The following is a 24,890-nucleotide window of genomic DNA, read 5'->3' as shown; positions in this document are numbered from 1 at the left end:
CAACCGGAGTTTATTTAAAATGACTGTTAAGTCGTCATCTCTTTATGATTCCACTTATCGCTCACTGTATTAAGACGTCATCTCTTTATGATTCCACTAATCGCTCTTGCTCCGTAATGAATATTGCTTTCCAGTTTCCTTTTTGAACGATTGAAAAAGGCATTCGCTTCCACACCACTGTATGCTATTCAAGTTATCATTTTATTTTGTTTTCGTTCGTTAGTGATATAAATAATATTAAAGTTATTATTTACAGTATATTTTGTTATCATTCTTTAGCGATATAAACAATATTCAAGTTATCATTTATATTTTGTTATCTTTTCTAGTGATATAAATAATATTCAAGTTAGCATTTATATTCTGTTATCGTTCTTTAGTGATATAAATAATATTCAAGTTATCATTTATACTCTTTTATCGTTCTTTAGGTTATAAATAATATTCAAGTTATCATTTTATTTTGTTATCGTTCGTTAGCGATATAAATAATATTCAAGTTATCATATTCTGTTATCGTTCTTTAGCGTTATAAATTATATTTAAGTTATCACTTTATTTTGTTATCTTTCGTTAGGGATATAAATAATATTAAAGTTATTATTTATATTCTGTTATCGTTGTTTAGCAATATAAATGTAACGTTAGGTTTGAAACAATACAGTTGCATAATACTAGTGTTAGTTTTTTCTTCTTATATTATTACATTACACTATCCTTTAACAGAATAAAATGAAAAGCAGTGACGAGAATTTGAACCTGAGACATTGACATCTAAATTCCGACGTTCTTCCAACTGAGCTACAGGGGCACAGTGAAGAAGCGTATATGAAAAAAAAAATGGCCCACTTCCCCTCCAAGATGTCCTGATGATTTGTGGAAACTCGTCCAGGATGTCTGGGATGCCGTGGCTGAGAACTGAAAAGACTAGTCGATTCCATGCCCACTCGACTGCAAGATGTGATCGAGATTGGAGGAAGATGGACTAAATACTGAATCTTGGTTCTTGTTTTGTTTTTTCTAAGGCAGACGCCAGTAAGTTAGTTTATGCCACGAAAGATATTTTTGTTAAGAATACATTTTTTTCCTTTCTTTCCATTTGCAGCCATAATGCCATAATAAATAATGATAAAGTTATGGCATAATACATTCATGAACCTAATGTTAATTACTAAAACGGTCATAAAAGAGACAGAAACAATTAAATTTTCTCTCAGTCTTAAAAACAAAACAAAAAACATAAAAAGCACTAGGTTGTGTTTAAACGCACGACTTCACGAATACCAACCAGAAACGCTACAACATTAACACGGAGAATACTTTAATTATAACTGTAGATATCAGGCAACGTGTTCCAACATGTAACATCGTCTATCTCCGAATTGTAGCGGAGATACTCGAAGGGAACTTAGTTTCTAGAGAGCGGCTACTTTTTCTTTTGACAGCTGTACGCTGCTCTCCGGATGTAACTCCGTCGCTTATGCCGCAGATTCATTTACATTGTGGATCTTATTGCCTTGCACTAGCGATGGAAAAAGTAAATAATTTCCAAGTTAATTTTGTTCTGTCTGCAGGTGGGATTAAAATAACGTACTGAATCACAGAATAGAAGGCAAAACTATCGCAAATATGGTCGGGATGTAACTCGGGTATATTCTGGGTCAATTCGCAGTAAGAACAAATGAATTTGAGGGAATTTACAGCCGTCAACGCGATTGTCATAACGCGAGTCGAATTTCTAACAAATCTGCGTTATAACCGGGGAGCATTGTATATCTTTTGAATGACAGTACAAGGAAGTAAAACTAGGAACAAGAAAACAAATTTCTTACATTATAATAAAAGAACTACATAGTTGTGAAACGCGTAGATCATATAAAAAATTAATGCTACTGTACTTTCATGACATTGTTCATTTAATAAGAAAATCTAGCATCGTTGCATTGATCATAAGTTAAATCTTGTGTTTCCTTTATCCACTTACTATTTATACTGTAGAAGTATATTTATGGGATATTAAATTAATATAATTTATTTTAAAGATACAGGATGTGAATCACACGACTTGACCTATTGTATCACCGCCTATATTTCTTCTTTGACGGGAATGGGAGCAGCATCGGAATTTAACTTGCGAATCACTCTCCACGCCTTAATATTCCATTCTCTGAATAGAGGCTGTGGTCTTTACTCACTACACTGTCATTTCACCCACATTATCACTATTCAGATCGATGGCATGCCGGGGCTCACGAGTCACGTGCAAAATGACACTCGTCCTTCAATATCTATACTATTCAATGGAGAGTAAATGTAGAATCAGCATAATCTCTGTAGTATTTTATTAATGACACAATATTATTTTGTTTAATAATATTTATTATTGTAATTCTTATTTTATTGTGCTAACCCATTATTATTATTATTATTATTATTATTATTATTATTATTATTATTATTATTATTATTATTATTATTATTAGGTAGGCCTACTTATTCTCCTCCTTAATCGCAAGTAATAAGTCTTCTGCTTTGTATCGAAGATTTACTTCAGATAATATTTAGTATTATAATATTCTTATTTCATTTTGCCAATAATAATAATAATAATAATAATAATAATAATAATAATATAATAATAATTATTATTATTATTATTATCCTTAATCACCGAATAATTTTTCTGTTTTGTACCGAAGATTTATTTCAGATCAACGATAGATAACGACTACTTTGCTATCGATATAGTGGCAGAAATTAAGTATTTGAGATTTGTAGGAGGTTATATTCTGATACATAAACAAACATATGAAGTTAATCGTGAATATCTAAGGATATTTCGTCGGTTTACAAGTAAAACACATTAAGTCAAAAATATTACTTCTGAGGAAACGGCGTATAATACGAGTATAATGTACATAATGGATGTGTATGCACTTAGAATTGGAAAATGAAATACACATGAAGAGAAACAACTTACTAAGGATTCAGTTTTGTCATATACTTTCAAAAGCCTTTTCTTAGAAGTAATATTTTTGACTTAATGTATTTTGCTTGTAAACCGACGATTAGGTTAGGTTAGATAATAGTGGCTAAGGGCGGGTTAGGGACGACCCTTTGCCATACTGGGGTCTATTGTACACCCAGAATTTATGGGATGAATGAGGTGTACTAGCCCACCGGCCGCATGTGACCCACCTCCCACTCACGCAATGGGGGACCCTTATCCCTACCCCGCCCTAAGTTTATGCCGCCAAGGTGACCAAGCAGCATAGGATCCATTCCAACGCCCCTTCCAAGGTGTCGAAGCGGCCTTGGAAGTGCTCTTAGGGAATGAATCCTGGCAGAGATATTGCGGAAGGCTGGGAACCTAGGGACGGTTGTGGAGAGGACGCCCCCTCCTGTAAGCGGACGAAGACATGCGTCTTGACCTGAATATATCTATGGAATGAAGTGAAGACGATGAATGATATGAAATCTAAATTCTTTTTCTACACGGGAGGGGAAAGGAAATGGACCGTGGGAATGAAAATTCCAAGCCGTCATTTTCCTAAGTAACTGTGGAAAATCACGAAAAAAAACACAGTCAGGTTGGTCGGTCCGGGAATCGGAACACGGACCTTCTGAATGCGAGACGCATGCGGAATGCATGAGCCATCTCGCTCGGTAGCCGACGATTTAAACTTACCAATGAAATATAATAATATAATATAAGGATTTAGTATAACACTTTGTAAAATGAATGTCAATAAAATACTCTACAGAGTATTAAACTTACTTACTTACCTACAAATGGCTTTTAAGGACCCCGCAGGTTCATTGCCGCCCTCACATAAGCCCTATCAGTCCCTATCCTGTGCATGATTAATCCACTCTCTATCATCATATGCTATTATTCTCCCATCTATGTTTCGGCCTCCTCAAAGGTACAGAGTATTAAACTACGAGTATAAATCCAGAGAACGACGAAGTTAGAACATACATCCAACAATTATAATTTGAACTGGAACATATAATTTTTGATAGACCTATCAACCATGAGAGATTATTATTATTATTATTATTTTTATTATTATTTTATTATTATTATTATTGTTGTTATTATTATTATTATTATTATTATTATTACTATTATTATTATTATTATTATTATTATTATTATTATTATTCTGGTGTAACGTAAATCCACTTCCCTTAGTGTCTCACTAGATCATATATACCCAGATAGCTCGGCCTTATAGGCTTTGACAGTAACAATTTTTGTTAGGTTTACTATGCTACCATCTAGTTGTTACATAAGGAGTCACGTCATAATTCCCATTTGAATTGCATTAGCGACTGTACTGCCATCTTGTGTTCGTTTACGGCGGACGGGTGGCGATCCTGGCGGTTGTTCTCTTCAAAGTGATATCGATTTTAACATGGGGATGAGTTATATGTTACATATATGAACTAGGGTGTCCCGCGAACATCGATGAAGATAGCAAGGCAGTCGTTATTTAGCGTCGATGGAATTAGCGATAGCGAAATGGTATTTTGTAGAGATGACTACGAGGATCTGTCATGTTATTACCCGATTTCCGCCTTACAGAAAGGGCAAATCTCATAAGAAAACCGAACCAGATAAGTAGTGCAAGTGCTCGTTGAGCCTAGATTACTCCAGTGGCCACCACAAAATGTAATTTGAGTCCAGGCGTGGACAGCTGACACTGTAGCTGTTCGAGTAACAGTTCTCCGTTCCCTGTGATCCGTAAAGATAATTATGGGTATAATCGTACTGTTACTATTATGTATTCAGGGCGGGGCACACGATAGTATGGCGGTTAAGCCGCTACGCTGCAATCAAGAAGGGCACAGGTTCGATTCCCGATGAGGTAATGGGTTTTCTCCATTGATCCAAAACTTCCGGTAGTACTACGATCCTGATTTGCTCTGTCTCTAACAGAAATGGATACCAGTGCAGTTTCTTGGGGGTAAAAACGGCAAGCATGTTGATGCTGTTACTAATGTCGACTGTCTAGAAAAAATGAAGAACTTAACTTTCCGCTACCCTGTGGGCCACTATGGCCCATAATAGGGATGCCTTTATATTTTACTATAATTTGCAGATTGATCGATCTATTAGAGACCCAGCCATGTAGCCAGAGATTATAAATCGGAGAAAGAATGGGGAAAAAACAACAAAATCTAAAAATGTTACGTTAATATGTATCCATTCTCGTGATTCCATTTACATTAATCACGTCTGCAACACTTTTGTCATTTGAGTAGATATTGACATAGGCCTATAGGTATGCCATGTGAATGAATAATAGTGGCAGGTGTGGTTTTTAAAAGGAATGCTTTATATGTGGTAACAGACTCCTACAAATGATTCAAATTAGACGCATATGTTGCTTGTGAGTTCTTTCATGTATTCAGTCATTCACTTTTATTTTCTCTATATACAGTACGAACGATAACAAAACACTTATGCTGCAAAAGAATGGATTTCGAAATTTTCACGGAAATACACGTTTTCAGTAGTCTGTTTATGATAATGAAGAAATGGCTTTTAGCATGTAGTCTGTTTATGCACAGTGAATCTTCCTAAACTAATGCTCATATTCTTCGACGTTTCAATTATCCTCCGTACAACCCTGACTTGATGCTTAGCATTTCATGAACGACGAGAACCTAAAAGCCGTAAATAAATGGCTATTTTCAAAATTCGTATCACTATGTGACAAATGTCTTAAGTGTTTTGGTCATTACATACATAAATAAATAATGGTTGTGAGTAAGGCTTAGATAGGCTATAATAAACTATGTTTAAAATGTTCGGCAAGTAATAAATGGTAATCTTACAAATGTGGACAAATTTCATAAATTTAAAATAATACATAGGGTTATTCAGACTGAAGAATAACATTATTACAATTTCAAATAGTTCACAGTCTTCACATTTCTGGATTTTTCTTTCCACGAATACTAGTTGAAGAAACGGTGGGACTTCCGTAACGTGGGATCGGCAGAACGCTAAGCCTCCTCCTAACACAACAATCTGCATGGTAATTACGTCACTCCAAAGGTTTCTACTCCGATTTTCTTCTTATTAATGGTATACAACAATGCTATGAGAGTCACAGCAAGAGTTTATGAAGTTTACCGCCACTTTCAAAAACGTTTCAGCAATCTGGCATCAGATGGCTTCGTGGCATTATTTTATGTAGGCCTAATGGCTGCTGCATTGGTCGGAAGAAAATGTGACTGAATTTCTCACTATTGAAAACTGTGAATCTAAAGTGTTTCAAAGTCGGCTGAGGAATGCATATGGAAAGGAATCTGTTAGGTTGGAGACTTTTGAGGTGGGTAAATCACTTCAAGAAAGGAAAAAAAAAAAAACAAAAACAAAAAAACATCAGTACTGATTGAAAAACAGCGAAATGGATGCCCTGTAACTGCAGTAACAGACGTGAACAGAGTTGATCATTTTATACGCGAGGACCGACGATTCACACAGGATGAGTTGAGCCGTGTTGTTTGTATTGGGCACCATGCTGTTGAGAACATTATTTGTTGCTGATTTCGGCTGCAGGAAAATTTATGCACTGTGGGTGCCTTTTAAATTAACCGACTCAAGGCTCACAAGGCTAACAGAAGACGCAGCTGTGAAGAACTTCTTCAAAACTACAAGAAACAGGGAAAAATCTTTTTATCACCGACAGTCACAAGAGCGAATCCTGCGTACACTACAATGAACGAGAAAATGGAATGGCATCATATTGAGTCACCCCATACGAAGAAAGGCAAAATCCATCCGTCGCCAAACTTATACTTACAATACTCTGGGACATCCATGATGATATGTGAATTTCATGGAAAAGGTAACGAGAATAGACTCGACTTGCTACTTTGGCTCTCTAAAGACACTGAGGACTACATATCACATAAAACGACCAGCTTTTCAAGATGTGAATCTTCAACTTGACAATTTCAGGACGCACACAAACAATCGAACGAAACAAAATATTGTAAAATTTACATGGAATATCCTTCCCCATCCGCTGTACAGCCAAGACCTCTTTCCCTCAGACTTGCATATCTTGGACTTCTCATGAACAGCATGCGGGGACAATACACTTCGACAATGACGGCATGAAGACGACAATGCGTTCATGGTGCGTTCCCTATATTCTGCATTTCATCCTTGACTCATACTGAAACTGGTTCATAACGCGATGATGAATATGTTCAACTCTAAGAATATAAAAATTATATTTAAAACGTAATATGTCTGTACCATAGTTTTTCTGTTCATTCAGTAAATAGCTTTAATAAATCAGAGTCAAAACTTTTGACTTCATATTAAAACGAACACGGGAGATTCGAACTCAAGGCGGTAGCTTTTACACAACATTAAAGCTGCTTACATTACTGCCGGTTCAGACTGGCAGTAAGTCAACATAACGAAAGATATGGTCTCAAACACATGTAACAAGAACCAATGTCCAAAGATAAGGACATAACGGCGATGATTCTGTGTTCCAACGGCCCAATTAAGGAATTTTTCTTGTTAATACCAGCTCTAGCAGGGTCGAGGAAAGTTTCTTGTCTGATTTAAATTTAAAAATAAATAATTAGTGTCACCGAGTAGACCATACTTTCTGAATAGTGTATACGTTTTACGCGTTTCATCAGTTCACTTGTCATGTTGCGAATGATAGGTCTATTATTATTATTATTATTATTATTATTATTATTATTATTATTATTATTAATATTATTATTATTTACAGTATACTTTCTTATACTGTTATTCGAAGACCATACCTAGTATTTAAATGAATTCCTTTCATAAATACACCCAAGTAAAACAAACTTTCATTTTTATGATACACAGCACCAGTGATTCAGTCTCGCGTAACAAATAGTTCTTTATTATTCTACATCAAAGAGGCGCTCTTCATTAAGAATAGTGACTACCTGGGTTGACCTGACGAGACGTGGGAACATTTTTTGGGCTCTGAAACTGTTCGCAATGTAAAGTAGAATTTCCATTATTGCTATCATCTCAGTGGTTTGAAATTGTAATTATCGTAATTATACACTATCGAATTTGGGCCCTTTGACCCGTTTCGTCCTGATCTATATGATAATTATGAATCAACACTACACATTCACAAATAGCGGAACTCTTTGATGATATGGTCAGCATGGCGCAATGCCACCGCTTGAAACGGACACAAGACAAAATTCAAATTAAGCGCTGGCCGTGGTACAGTAAATTATTGAAAGTCAATTTTGACACTGCATGAAGACAAAGATTGTGAGTTCGAATTTCTCGATGGGCGTAAATTTTTGTCTGGCGTTTTGCAGACCCTTCATCATTGGATTCTCATTAAGTGTTCGTTTAATGTCAGATGAAAAATAAGCCAGAATATGGCATAGGATTAAGTAAAGCATTTGGCATCATCTATATAAAAAAATAAAGAATCAACTACGAAAACCATTAGACAATGGTAGAGCGCGTAAAGAATAATGTCTCGGGAATAGAGCCGGAGGCGACCTTGAGACCTTCGGGTGCATACGCAGGTGCGCTGTAAGGCCTCTCGTTCCCGTACTATTTCTCGTGTGCTAGTCCAGTGTTGACTGGCGACTGTATCGTACACACAGAGGAGAGACTCTCGGCTTGGCAAGAAAGTTTTCGCACCTCACACCTAATTGGTATGTAACCTGGATTTCAACTTGCACCTAACCAAGTTAGTTCACTGCATACTGTTTCAGAAAAATGATAAATGCTGTAACCAGCGTCGATGGATGCTCCATCTTTCTGTCAAATTTTATTAACGTCAGAATCTAAGGATGTGTTAAAAGCAATAGGCCTACATAGAGTACAAACTATTTACATACAATACAAACAAATGATTCTATCTTTCTGTTCTCTGCGACAAATGTGAGATTTTTTTTTCTGAACTAGCAAAACTGTAGTAGGACGAATTGGACATGTATCAGATACTAAGCTAACATTGATTTATTTTAGCGAATTGCTGTCTTGTATTACAATTGTCACAATAGTTCTCCACCTGTCAGACATAGGGTGGCCATACGTCCCGATTAATAGGGACTGCCCAGTTTTTCTGCCTTAAAAAAACCTGTCCCGACTTTTTTTTTCAATAAATAGGCTTTTGTCCCGATTTTTGGCCTAAGTTTGCAAGTTATAAACTTTTTACAAGTGTACCGATAAATTTTACCTATAGGCTAATACTTGCATAGGCCTACTGTCGACATAGAAGATATTTCTCTATGTTATAGATTGTATCTATTAATGATGGTAATTTGTAGGTTGGTACTACCTGTTTTGTTTATCGATAGAACGATAATATTCCAGATTCTTTTGCCAAGTTGAGCTATGGTTTTAATCAATTTAATGCGTGTTTATAGTGAACATTAGAACTGTGTTTTACTCCTTATAACAATGCCAAAGAGGCAATGTAAATTTACAGAAGAGCTTAAAAAGAAATTTCCTTGTTTTAGAGCTACGGCAAATAACTATTCAGCGGAATATAACTGCAATGATGTTTATTCGTATTTGCTTGCAAAACCTGAGTTGCTGAATGCAATAGCAACTTCTGCTAAGTATGATTGGAGTAAGAAAGTAAATAAACTCCTTTAGAAGCCTAATTTCTGACTTGAACTAAATATTAAGAAATTTGAAAGTGCATTTAATTTCTTCTTTTTATTTATTTATTTTATTGAGTTATTTTACGACGCTGTATCATCATCTCAGGTTATTTAGCGTCTGAATGAAATGAAGGTGATAATGCCGGTGAAATGAGTCCGAGGTCCATCATCAACACCGAAAGTTACCCAGCATTTGCTCGTATTGGGTTGAGGGAAAACCCCGGAAAAAACCTCAGCCAGGTAACTTGTCCCGACTGGGATTCGAACCCGGGCCACCTGGTTTCGCGGCCAGACGCGCTGACCGTTACTCCTTAGGTGTGGACAATTTCTTCTTATTGCTATAATACTATTTTTAACAAATACAATTTAAAATTATTAACATTTGTTCCTTCTTCTAGTGTTCTTTACGTTTCATTTTGTTATATGTAGCTTATCCGTCTTATGATTACATTTAATTCAAATAGATACCAGATTTTAGAAAAACATGGTGTCTCACTTTTTCCCTAAAGAAAGTGATTGAAGTTCCACTTTCACTCAACGGAATTATGGCCACCCTAGTCATACACATATATACAGATATCATTCAAGAATAGACTCAACGTATAATATCCTTCATTATTCTTTATACACTTTTAACACATATCTCACTGATCAGCTTTCAAACTTATTTACTGTGTTAAGTTTTAGGAAATTACCTGGCTGACTAGTTTCGAAGTGTTGTTCTTTATTACAACACTTCGAAACTAGTCAGCCAGGTAATTTCCTAAAACTTAACACAGTAAAGAAGTTGAAAAGTGAATCAGTATAATATCCCTTGAAATCTGAAAATCGACCTTTTCCACAGCTTGCATTTATCCAAGGATTTTCATCCTAAGTCAACATTTGGGCTTTTCTTCGACTAGAGACTAGGTAGATACAATACAATTTTGGAGTCTATCGATATGGGTTCAGCACGACAACGGCCTGGCCTAAGACAAGACAGGATACCACATCGATAATGGACAAACATTCGAGACCCCAACCCACAATCGTGACTTAACACAGCTTAGAACCTACGTTTTAAACGTTGCTAATTTAATTATTATCATATTGTTCATCAGTTTTTACAAACAATATAATAACAAAAGGAATAATATTTTTATTGGTATCTCCTATACATGCCATGAAGGTACATGGGGGCGATGGAGATAGAGCACCAAGCTTTTTTGACCTCGGAACTAGAATGAAGTGGTGTGGTTGGCACCACGCTTCGACTACCTTTTTACCCTGGTACTCAATTTTGATACTCAATAAACGTCAGGGTTCTTTTGGAAGTTTGGCAACGAGAAAATTCCGTCATAACCTGGGATCGAACCCCGGACCTTCCAGTCGATAGCCAGTTGCTCTATCAACTGAGCTAACCAGCCGCCAATATATATTTTATACAATAAAATTCGCTATGTGAGCGATGAGACTTGAAAGTGATATATAACATGTTTATTTTCTCTAAGACGACTTGACAGAAGTCGAATTATAAAAAAACTTTGAATTCACTGATCGGCAGAGATATACAAATTCGGCAGTTATTTTCAATGTCACTTCGTTCTGACAGTGGTCATTAATTTCCCCTGCAACAAGATTAAATTTTAAGTCTTCTTCTTTTACCTTTACGCCTGCAAGCTGATTGCATGTCCATGCCCATTCACTTCAGTTCCGGAGTGTGATGACATCCGTCTATCTAGCTGCATTCTTCCTGAAGTTTTTTTTTATTATTATTTTTAGTAGTCGAGTACTCTTTTCACTTGTCTGTTATCGTCTGTTCTGTTTATGGTTCGTTCCAATTCTTGTAACTGTCACTAACGCAAATATTTATTTGTTCGATTTTACATTCCTCTCCAATGACAAAACTTTCATTGAATTCTTTATGTTTCTTAGAACTTTCATTTTTGTTGTTCCATTAATTTGTTTTTTTTTTTGTTTTTTTTTTTTTTTTACTTTCTGTTCCGTATTCACATCCATACTGATCTTATTACAGATTTATACATCCTACTTATTTTTTACTTTTGTTTCTAATCTTACATTTTTATTTTTCCAAATTATGCTGTTTAGGCATCCAGATATTTAGTTCAGATTGTTTGCTTGATGGATAACTTCATCTGTGATTCTGTTGCTGCTGTAGATCTCTAAAACTATTAAGTGTAAAGACTTTTTCTATGATTTTATCTTATATTTTCAGTTTAAGACGACGTAGATCATTTGACACTACCATGTGTTTGCTCTTATTTATAGAATTTTTTATATTGTACACCGTTGCAGTGACTCTGAATTTGTCTAACAACATATGTAGGCCTACAGGGCTATCATATTTTGTTTGTGACTGTATCGTCAGCATGGTTGATTATATCTACTTGCTTGTTTGTTTTTACTTTTGACTTAATTCCTTAATAATTCATTCATTCTCAATGTCAACAGCGTGGGGTTTAAAACCGTAGTAGGCCTATTCCTTATTGGATTACAAGTTTTAGATAGATCTGTGTTGTTTTCGTTTGTAAATTATATTATATCCTGAGTAAATTTCTTTAATAATATATTGTAAATGAGATTTAAAGTATATTTTGTTTTTAATATGTTTAATATGTCATTCAATATCACACGTTCGTATGCCTTTTCTAAGTCTACAAAGCAGAGAAAAACTGGGATTTGAAGAAGTTATAAGTTACGAATATTCGATATAACTAGATTATGTTGAATATTTTTTTCTGGTGGATACGAAAACAGTATACTATTTGTCTATTTGTCCGTTATAGATTGAACTATGATTTAAAGTACAATATACATTATATATAAACTCTGCCAGGTTAAATAAACCACATATATTAGAGCGCTTAAAATATGCAACATAACATTACATAATATCTTTAATATTTCTACATCGTATTACATAAAGATAGTAATAATATAAAAAAAATACACTGCCACATTTCAACGGATATCCGGAAATTTCTCATTTTCATTAATTGTGTGTCTACGTATATTAATCAGATCGTTCTGTGTGTGGAACAGCACGAAAAGTATCGGAAGCGTAAACCTTTAATATCACGCAATTAAAATTGTACAATGCGATAGCAGCAGTGGCTACGCTGCCGTATGCAACTGAGAATTTGATATCAAATCAAACGAATGAAAGAAACGAATTACTACGTTCAGCTGTAGTTGGGTTCTAGAATGAGAGTCTCATAGAAGCTTGTTTACTAATTTGAAGTTAGCCATGAACCCAAATTTCAAAAGTAAAGTTGTATGCGTGTACTCTTATTACAAACTAGATTCTGTAAGAAATGCTCTGGTTTTGTTTACTATTAGGTCGGTGCATAAGTTCGTAGCGTTTTTGTTCATCACAACACTGCATTGTTAGGAGATTGTTTATCGTTTGTCATTTGTTATTTTGTTTATCGTTTGTCATATGTTATTTGGAGTGTTGTGCTTGTAAATACGCTTTGATTTTGCGGATTTGAGAAAGTTTGTGCTATTTGTAGGTGAAAGAAAACCGAGTGTCAAGTGGATAAAAACGAACACTTCCGACATATTCTTCTGCTTGAGTTTAATAGAGGAGCAAAGGCAGCGGAGGCGGCTAGAAACATTTGGGCCATCTACGGGGAGAATACATCGGAGGAAGTAGTGCAAGAAAATGGTTCTGTCGTTTCAGTACACAACACCCCGTACAAAAGTTTGTGTCGATCCATAAAAGATGATGTTATGCATCTCGTAGGATAAAGACATCATGTACGACGAATTGCTTCGCAGGAATGTAACCATAACGTCCACTCTGTGGAGTAACGTTTAGCGCGTCTGATCGCGAAACTAGGTGGCCCGGGTTCGAATCCCGGTCGGTGCAAGTTACCTGGTTGAGGCTTTCTCCGGGGTTTTCCCTCAACCCAATATGAGCAAATGCTGGGTAACTTTCGGTGTTGGACCCCGGACTCATTTCACCAGCATTATCACCTTCACTTCATTCATATACTAAATAACCTGAGATGTTGATACAGCGTCGTAAAATAACGTACTAAAAATGTAACAGTAACTGCTGACATTTATTGCCAACAACACAGACGCAAATGAAGAAAAATGACCAGAAAGGCTGCATCAAGTGATGCTTCAACATGGTATTGCACGCCCGCACTCTACTAATATGATGAAAGAATTATCTAGGAACTTAGTGGTGATTTTACATCCCCCTATTCTCCTGATCTTGCGACCTCAAATTTTCACTTTTTTCGTTCTCTATTCAACAATTTTCAAGGATGACGAAGATACTTTACAAACTTGGCTTCACGACTTCTGTAACAAAAAACCAGCAGATTTCTTCAGACGTGGAATCGAAAAACGACTGAGTTATAGATAATGTAGGAGAATATAATATTACTGATTAATTCTGTCTTCTATTCATCTGAAATATAAACTTTTGTCACAGCGAAAAAATGCAATGAACTTTTGCATCAACTCAGTATATCGTATGTCGTGTTATCTCAGACCACAGTGATGACGTCTCGTAATTCGTCTCAAGTTCGTAATAAATTATAGACGAGCACACTTGAAATATATAAATTTAATTAGAACTTATATACTGTACATATTATGTATGTTTCTTATAAACAATTTCTACATTTAAATTTGCTTTAATATTTGTAGAGTAAAACAAAAAGTTTTAAATTCTTATGCGTGTATGTTTTGTATAACTTACGTCACTGGACCATAAATAAGGGCCGCAGACATTTACATATTATGTTTATGTTAGTTTTTTGCTGATAATGTCATACTCGATCACTCACGTCGTCGACGCCGATACCAAAAATACTTATACTTGTATTTAGTAGCTTAGTGGATCTTTCGCCTCTAACAATCAAAAGGATTTGGCCTCTTGGGATAAATGCCATACTGCAGTTGCTTATTGTGAATTATGGATCAATTGCTGAAATAATATATGGCCTATAAGTTATGTGTACAATACGAACAACAAACGAAGTGTTGACTGTTATTTAGTGTCAGAAAATAGGATGATAATGACGGCAAATGGAAAGAAGTTTTGGAAGGCAATGAAGTCTGGCTTATTGTAATATTGATAGCTTACGAAAATGATATATGTAAGTACTCCGAGAAAACATATCATCTTTGTCCACCACATATTTCACTTCAACTCGCCGGATTTAAACTAGGGATCCCAGAGTGTACCTAAAGTCTAGCCATTAGACTTACTGAGCAACTTTAACGCTGACAGAAAGATACGCCCTTGAATATCAATTACTACATACATATTTGTCCGTTGACAGTGCGTTTTGTTTTGTTGTATTCAGTAAAGATATGGAGATGCTACCTCCATGTCATGGGTCCGCCTGAAAAATGTGTTGCGCCTATGACATCTAGACATTTACTGGGATCAGAATTGTATATTGAGCTACAATGTTAAAAAACAAACAAGAAAAAAATACGAGTCTTATGTTTTACGAGTTTCGCAACAAGCCAGTACCTTTATCATGTTGTTAATGATATTATCGTGTATAGTAAGTTACGGTATTTATTGGGATTTTCACGAGCTACTCTCGTTTCCTTTACTGACACTCCATCATTGTACCATGAATTAACATCATGTTTGCTATGTAGTTAGCCTCCCATGGTGTAAGGGGCAACGACGCGGCGGCAAATAGAACTACAGCTTCGGCGCGTCACTCCTGGTAGATGGAGATGGTTAGTAAGTTATTTTACGACGCTTTATCCACATCAGTAGATGGAAACGCTTGGGTAAATGACGCAGAGCCAAGTACCGGTACTCACCATTACCACTGGAGAGGAATAAAAAAAGAGAATTTATTTTCTTGTAATATTATTCAGTATGTACCTGTACTTAAATGAAACAATTTAATATGCACCCATTTTAAAAGCTATGTGAATTATGTTCACAAAAGTTGTAATCTGAACACGATATAATATATATTTATATTTATAAGCATACCGATACCTCGTAACTTATCGCTACAATATCATTGTCAATGAATAAGACTATTTATTTAAATTTACAGACAAATACCTCGTAACATTTGCAATAATATCAATGGCAATAAACATGACAATGTATTTAAATTTATAAACAGACTGATAACTTGTAACTTATCGCAACAAAATCAATGTCAATAAGAAAGGTTATTTATTTAAATTTATAAACATACGTCGTAACTTTACGGAATAATAATGGACCTTTAAAATTCAAAACAATAATGTAGTTTTATTCTTACAACAATAACTCTTCACTTTCTACAATTCAATTCTACTCCCGTCAACAATGGGATTTGCACTCCACACAGTAACACAATATTCGTTATTGCACTCCACAGACGACAATGACAATTTACTTGGATTATTGAGAAAAACAATGAACTGTTAATTTTAACTAATGTTCACAAAGCACTATTTATAAATCAGAACTGTCAGTTCTCAGTTCACAGTTCGTTTGCCTTGGCTAGTTATTCTAGCTCAGTCACTCAAGTTCACAGTATCTCGAACCACAGACCTTCAGAGACAGTCCACTGAACCTCGAACTCAGGTCCCCCAACTGCGGTCCACTGCACTCGAACTCAGGACTTCGGACACTGGCACAGCTGCGGACACACTCAAGTCGGACTCCGGTCTCGAAGCTGGCTTCACTGCTACACAAGATTGGCTGGCTTGCTGTTCACCGACTACAACAACACTGCAACTAACTAAACTGCTCAAGTTCACTCGCGTGTCGTAATTTATAACCACACCATAGTTTCGAGAAAGTACGATTGCTCGAAATTTCCGGAAGATGCCATTCTCGAATTATCTGGATATCTCCCCTCTCTGCCGCGGTCGCTCTCTCTCCTCTTCTCTCTCCGCCACAGCACATGCCCCAGGAAGGAGATGCGCGTGCATCGGCCGACCTAGCCCTTCCTCCGCCGGTCGTGAGATCGAATCTCACGTGGCCGTCACAATAATATTAATGAACATGACTATTTATTTAACTTTGTAAATATACTGATACTTGTAACTATGATTTGTATTATGTCATACACATTTACCGTAATATGCCATAATTATGTATATATTTTATGCAAATATTTGTGCAGGGCTATAATATATTTTATGATTTAATTACAGCCGTAATATACCTTCGGGTAAAATAGGGTTCAATAAACTTAGAAATTAATATATATATATATATATATATATATATATATATATATATAATGGAGATAATTATTTTTAATCTTCACTTATGAACACTGTTGTATTTTGACCTTTTAAGTATTTAATATATATGCACCCAAATAAAAGGATTAATTTCGTTTTCTGGTTTTCACATAAAAGGCATTCTCTACACAGGCTATATCCTAAATTAAGATATTTGACTTCATTTATAAATTTTACATCTTAAGACAGGGTGCGAAATCGAAAAATAATAGAGGAGAAACGGTCCTAATTCATATTGCACTGGAAATATATTTGTAAGATTATTTTTAAGGTTTGAAATCACAAAATTTATAGGTATATTCAATGATGGAGCAACAATTTAAGAAATGATGTGACGAGTATATTATATTGACTGTTGATCTTGCGAGGGTGTCTTAAGGAAAACCATGAGTGGAATTTGGAAATCTGAAACTATTTACCTAATCCTTTTTAAATTTTTACCACACATTCTTATAAATTATAATAAAAAACTAACAAAATTTGAATCCTTGGGCTGAATAGTTTCTGAGTTGTAAAATAATTTTTATTTATTTTTTTCTAATTACGTCACAAAGACTATCCCCCGTATTATAATTTTGTAATATGTTAATTTCTTGTGAAGACATTCCTCAAGGTTAGACTTTTCAAGTTTTGATATCAATGTTTTTTATGTTGATTAGTTTGGCGTGTAAAAATTTTTCCTTGACTATTTTTTCAAAATTGGGTAAAAACAATCATAATTCATAATTAAAAGTCTGAAATGTGCACTTCATTAACCTTTGAAGTCAAAACACAATACCTATTGTTGTTCCTCAGACGTTTTTTAACTTGCTTGCAAAATTTTGTCTCGATAGGACTAAAAGTAGGCCTATAACATCTGCATCTTTTTACATGATGCATGACGCAGAAAAAAAATTGTTTTGAGAAATAAGCAAATAAATATTTGGTACCAAAGATTTTCATGTAGGCTATCTTACTTGTTCAAAACTGCCCTGCTCCATATGTTGCCCTTCTTCTTTCCTTCTTTAGACATTCTCTGAAGTATGGAATATTTTTAAAACTTAAAACAAAAAAATTAACTTCCTATAATAGTTGGTCCAAATTGCACTAATGGCTTATCTTTATGGAGCGTATTCACTTTTTCCTTGGGCAGGTAGCAGCATCCGAAGTTCATACTTACTTTTACCGTGATCGTATGTTTGCTGTTGGTTAGCGTGCTGGCTTAGCGTTTCGGAATAATCAGGATTTAATTAGCCTAATTAGAATGTGCACCATATCTAAAGATTTTTTGTGGTTGTACTTTAAGTCTTCAGACAATTTGGGATCCACGATTATCACTATCTTAATTCTTCCCTTCTTTCTCGGGGTTCATACTCATTATGTTATTTCATAAATGCTGAATTACCATTGAAAATCAACGCGTCGTTATATGAAACGATAATATAGATACAAATTTCATTGTATCGGCGAACACATAATCACATCCAATGCCGCCAAATTGATCGGCTTAGAACTAATAAGTTAACCTACAAAAAGTATACACTGAATTATTCTGGTGTGAAAGTATTCGGAACACAGATCTTTCTTTCTCGCTGAAAAAGTGCAATAATGACAATGGAGTGATCAAATGAAATGAAAAGATGAAATGGAATAAATATGTCCGATATTTGATTTTTTTTTCACCATAATCTTCACTAGTTATACTCAGGTTATACTCGAACTCAGGTTTATTTTGTGAAAGTGAGTCACAGATGTGACACAGACGGTAATGGTAAAACGACAACCTGACATCCGCAATATCATGGTCACTGACTCATCAACATTGAGCAAAGCCTGAGGAATTCCAATGTCTTACTAATTAGCCTACCTGAGCTGTATACAATTGAATAAATATTGCGTACAGCACAGCGATGACACTGACAGTATGTAAAGAGTCTTTGACCTAGTTCATAGCATGAACTTTCTTTTCGACCTGCCATCATATGCCACAATGTAGAATTCCCATAACATGGAGTCTTCACGATGCCGTACTTCCATCTTAACATAACACAGAATGTCAATGATGTCATACTCTTAGCGAATAGTAATAGGCGGAATTTCGATAAAAAAAACGTGGTTTCCATACAGCTTTTAAGACTACGTCTTTGTGTAAATCAGGATAGGAAATAGAATAGAATCGAGTAAAAAATGAACAATATCATGCATAGTATCTCAGTAAAACTTACGTAATGCATATAGGCCTAACATAATTTTTTAAGGAAATTTGCTTGAAATTAGTAGGACGGACGTCCGATAAATTATAGTCATAGTATAGTATCAACTTAAGTGATGTTACATAAAATTAAATACAGTCACTTTTGATCTGTCTGTTAACCGGCGAAATTTGCATTAATTCATAACGAATAATGCGATCTAGAACTTCTTTCTCAAAAAGTGATCGATGTCAGTATAGAAAACTTGGAACCAAATATAAGTATTTAATGAAATATACTATCTATGTTTATTTTAATAGATAGGTAGGCCTACTGCTCGTTTTTGAAATGCTTCACCTACAACGTGGGGTTTTCATGCCATAGGCCCAGCTTCAAATCCCGTCGATTTTGGATGAAAATTTTTGTACCGGTAGTGCAGATTTTGTCTGAATGCTCCTGTTTCGCTGCTGTCATTCTACAAATTTTCCATAATTATAATTCATTATAACTCTGGGCGCAGGAAGCAGTACTATATTATGTTCTTATCGGAAGCAAACATGTTAAGCAAACAAATGAACGGAGGAAATTCTGTAGTTGGCTCCTACGAGTAGGCCTATATTAATCAGCAGTTATCTTTCAATTAAAATTCCGGTACTTAATTCACGGATAAAAAGAGTTTTAAATACTGAATACGGATGAACCATGTTGAAATTAATGCACACAAACGGGTTTACAAAATGGCATAGATTAGAAGAAGGATTTTATCAGATATTCTAAGCATTTTTCATGAGAACTTCGAAATATATTTTTGTGCCATCACAATATTTTATATACACTTCTTATAATGCAGCTGTCAGGCAGTGAACAGTAGGGTGGAATGAATCTATACATGAAATTGTTTTTTATCTGTTTTCTAAATGTAATAGTTGCAAAAATCTGTACTTTCACTTAACTTAGGAATGTGAAAAATATGGAGTTTCTATATTTAATTTTTGAGGTGCCCCAAGGGCTTTGAAGTTTCTTAAAATTATAATTTTTCTTGCCTCTTTGTATATTTGTTCTATTATTTTGTTTTTCATTACATAGTTAATGAATTGCTGTAAAATCACACATTTAAACTTTATTTGGAAGACTCTAAATTGGTATTGCAGTTTACAGTATTTTTGAGAGGATCCAAAGGGACAAAATATATAGTATTTTAATAAAATATGACAAAAATTCCATTTCAGCCTATTTATTTGTTTTAGTTAGAATTTATTCTTGTTTTCTTTTTCATTTCTTTCTGGGAGGTAACTAAATCAACAGGTCTAATTTATCATTCTTCTTTCTGTTCTTTGCTCTAGTAAAACATTCTATTTTGTTTTGGAACACGGCGGTCTTTATCACAATAAATTAGGCTTACAATATCATTTTCTTTTTTGCATTTGCAACTGTATATATCAAATAATTTGTTTGCTTCTTCTTTGAATTTTGCAGTGTTGTTATTTTAGTTGTCACTATGTCGTTTCTTACAAGGTTTCATTAAGTTTGTGTATTGATCATGGGTAAGCAAGAGTCAGTTTAATATTCTTGTATGACTGACTTTCGGAATTTATGTCTTTACCTGGATTTCTTTAGTTTTGATAGCAACTCTTTCTGAAATCTCTCCAACAGTAGATTCTTTTGATTTGAAGTCAGATTTTAATTGATTTTTGACCCATAGATACTATTTCATTACGTCATGATAGGTAATTGTGATGGGTTCAGCCCCTCTGGCATTGCGAATACAGGGTAGAAGGTCAGATTTCTTGTATTAATTAGATATATTCTGATTTAAATACCCTGCAACATAAAAAGAATGAATTTTCATTAATTTTATTGTATTAATTAAGAGTTTTGTGATTATCCCAATTTTCTTATACATTGAGGTTTTTGTGACACTTTCAAGATGAATCAACAGGGGACCAAAAATATGCAGTCTTTTAACATGTATTTTTAAATATGTTCCTGGTATCCTGTTCAGATTAAATCACTGGTGAATGTTCTCTCGCAAAAAAATGTGAACCTCAAAATTTTGTGAAATTTTCAAAATATGATGCTCTTGGGGCACCTCTAAATATTAATCTAGAGAAAATATATTTTGCATTGTTCTTTATGATATCACCCCATAACTTTTCTCTTGTATTACATTTTGATTTCATAAACTTCATATTTTCACTCCGCCCTAGTGAACAGCCCTAGAAGATTTTATCAATAATAGGATTCTCGTGAATAAAACAAAACACGGCAGGACTGGATGGGACTGCTTCTCGTGAGATTCACTCGACCCTACCTTTAAGTTTAAGCGAAAGCAGTTCCCACGCAGTGAACGGTCATGGTAATCAATGTCTGATGTGTAACGGTTCGCATTATATCAAGTGGGGCAATGATGCTAGCCGAGCTCAGCAAATACTGAACCGTAAGTCAGTAGTAATGACATGCCCTATATTTTTAAACAGAGACCCATGATTGTGTCGACTCCTTTGCATATTCGACGAGTTTCGCATTTAGAAATATTCATAATGATGTTCATGTAAGACCTTGACATTGAATGAAATACTACAGACGCTGAAAATAACCTGAATGCCTGAACATGGAATTGAAACAATACTAAAAATAAATCAGAAGTTAAGAAAAATTATTAAGGTTCAAAATTAGATAGATGGAATGTAACGTGTAAAATATAAATTAAAAACCAAAGTGAGAGTCAGTGCATAACATGACTCGGAGAAATAAAATCCATGCTAACTGTAAAAAATATTATATTGAATGGCCTCTCGAAACGACGGAGATTCAGTTGGTCTAGTACAGACATCGCAAAATTGCATTTCGTGAAACAGCGCCTGAACTCTGACGTAAGTACCACGTGACAACATCTCTCTCCGCGCTGAACCCCTTCCTCTAGCGTTTTCTGTATTGTCAGCAGTGGCTCATTCTGTTATCCAGTACTATCTGAATAGTGATTTGGCGTTCATAACAGATATTTCTGGACAGCTGAACAAACTGAACTGCCGACTTCAAAGACGTGATCAGAACACAGTTGACATGTATGACGCGGTGAAATCTTTTTCATTGATTATATAGCCTATGTTTGGAAAGTGCAATTGAAAGAAAATGAGTTTCATAATTTTTTTTTGTCTGGAGCCACTTTGTAATGTTTCTGATTTAAAAATAGATAAATGCTGCGACATCCTGGAAACATTACATTCAGAATTTAGAGATAGAAGGTTTTATGTTATTATACAAATGGAAAATGATTTCTTTCTATTTACAAATCCTTTTAACACACCCGTTCTGAAGGCACGTTCATATTTACAATTTGAGGTTCCTGATCTCCAAAATGACACCTTTGTGAAAAGCAAGTATAAGGATTGTGTTGGTTTAAGTATAGGTCTATTTAAAAATACTGACTCTTCTAAATAACCACGTCTTTGATCATTTGCTGCCACAATCGCAGCTATGTGTAGGCTATTTGTGAACATTTTTTTTTTTTTTTCAAAATTAAACGTATTAAAATCAAGAAGAAGGACACGCTTAACAGATGTCAGCCTTCGTACACAATTGCCAGTAGCTACTTACGAGGCAACCCCTAATTTTGAGATCTTACCGCATGAAATATTGTAATCAAAAAATAAAAGAATGCAGATGAAAATAATATAATCCTAAAAAGATATTCATTCCTTCTTTCTCTTATTATTTCTTTGTTATGAATACAAATGCCTCTGCTATCTAGCTTACTGCGATCGATGCTCCCCACTCGGTACTCCCTGTCTTCACTTTGTGTGTAGCGACTGGAGCGGGTATTATTTATATTGCGTCATGAATTTGTGACGTCTAGTACAACATATGACATTCGCAGTGAGTAGAAGATGGAAAATAGTAAGCTTGACGTCGTCGGTAGGAGTAATATCAGCTAATAGAATGATAAAACATCCCACATTCATAAAATGCCACACCTCTTTGGCTGTCATGTTTCCTTCACAAGGCGGCACAGTAATATTTCGCCTTGCTTTCAATGAAAATCTCAACATAAATACATACTTCTTATTGGACAAACATTTCAGCAATAGTACAACCATGGGACAAAATTGCAACAAGCAAATAGTACTTTTAATTTGAAATTGGTCCCTTGACAGAGAATAGCGACGTAATAAATTTTTAAGCAAAAATTTTTGTCTCTCGAGAAACATACAAATGACTATAAATTTGTAGTGAATATAATTCCTTTTTCATACCTGTTCACATACTCGTACACGAAATGTCTTGTCCTCTACAAAATTGGCAAATTAATAAAGTTTCCTTCGTGAAATCTTGTCATTTATTATTATAGCCTACATAAAAACACTACAAACAGAAGATTGTGAAGGACACATTATTTGTGAAAATAAACCATTTTTTTTCAACAACTTATTAATCTTGATGGTCACTAGAGATTTATTCATATTTAGAATAATTGCACCGTACGCAACACATTACGTAACTCAAGCTGCCGCATTTCACATATTGAATATGTAAAGCCTGTATGCATGATACAAAATCTGAGAATTTCATGGCAATTAACTCCGTAATTGGTATCAATAATAAGCCTAGCGGCCCCCTTGGTGCTATTCGATAGGAGTAGGCTACGTCCCGGTACCGGGTTTCCCCTTCTCCCTTCCTCATCATCATCATCCTCACTCATTCCCTACACTACACTTACACGAACACTTAAATACACTCACCCTAGTACACGACATAACTCTTCACAGATATACGTCATGCATAACGTGGCCAGCCGAAGCGGTGTGCAACTTGAAAATGGGTCACAGTCCTGCCATCTATCCGCAGAATGCAGAACCTGAATTATGAAAATAAAGTGGATAGGCATTAGAAACACACACACATACAGACTAATATGACAGGCTGGTAAATATTTAAATATCGCCGTATATGTAATTTTATTAGAATTAAATTACACATAACCGATTTACAATTTCCTCTATCATAGCAGTATACCCATCGAACATATTAAGATTCATTGTTATTAAAGTAATGTAAATATTTTGTTATTTTATTCTAATTAATAATTTATGTTTTATTTAATGACGCCCGCAACTGACAAGGTTATATCAGTGTCGCCGCTGTGCCGGAATTTTGTCCCGCAGAAGTTTATGCATACTTAAATGCCATCGACCTGAGCTGAGATCGAACTCGCAACCTCGGGCACAGAAGTCCAGCATTATACCGACTGCGCCACCCAGGCAGACTATTTTTTTTCTTTCCATTTTTAGTATTATTTATTCTGGTACCTTGACATATTGACATGTACTGTATTAAATGAGAATCCTTTTTTTTTTTTTTTTTTTTTTTTTTTTTTTTTTTTTTTTTTTTTTTGAGGGGGTAGGTGATAAATCTGTTTCTTTTCTGCAGTTTTATTCATATGAGAAAACACTTTAAAGCAGCCGTATTCCTGAGTTTGAGATGACCGACCAAGCATGGTTACGTATTATGACCAAAGCTCGGAACTTGGGACTTGTGTTTCATGTGCATGAGTAAGGTTACAGGTACAACGTACACACAGCTCACGCTGCAAGTGCTCAGGGACAGTCGTATACACTAAGAAAGTGGTCACATCGAATGAGAGGAAGACGGACGAGGAAACTGTGTCGTGTCGAAGACAATGACATTCATAGAATTACAGATAAACGGTCTGTTTGAGGAATTAGAAAATACGTGTTATTCGAATGGATATTATACAAGTTTGAAAATACATTTTTTAAATTTTAGGTACAGAATTTCGTGGAGGAATTCGAAGGAGAT

General features: G+C 35.0%; 1 protein-coding gene across 4 annotated transcripts in view; it reads left to right on the top strand.

The window, feature by feature from the left end:
* Window positions 1-24,890, top strand: part of LOC138715285 (sphingomyelin phosphodiesterase-like) — a 375,698-nt gene that overhangs the window by 241,487 nt on the left and 109,321 nt on the right. Inside the window, exon 1 of one of the 4 annotated variants that reach the window (XM_069848041.1) lies at window positions 8,588-8,706. The exons of the other annotated variants lie outside the window; for them this stretch is intronic. The gene's annotated coding sequence lies outside the window, so the exon portion shown is untranslated. Of the gene's footprint in view, window positions 1-8,587; window positions 8,707-24,890 lie in introns of those variants that run through there. 4 annotated transcript variants of the gene reach the window in all.

Source organism: Periplaneta americana, chromosome 15 (assembly GCF_040183065.1).
Source record: "Periplaneta americana isolate PAMFEO1 chromosome 15, P.americana_PAMFEO1_priV1, whole genome shotgun sequence".
NCBI lineage: Eukaryota > Metazoa > Arthropoda > Insecta > Blattodea > Blattidae > Periplaneta > Periplaneta americana.
This window is presented reverse-complemented; position numbering and strand designations above follow the sequence as displayed.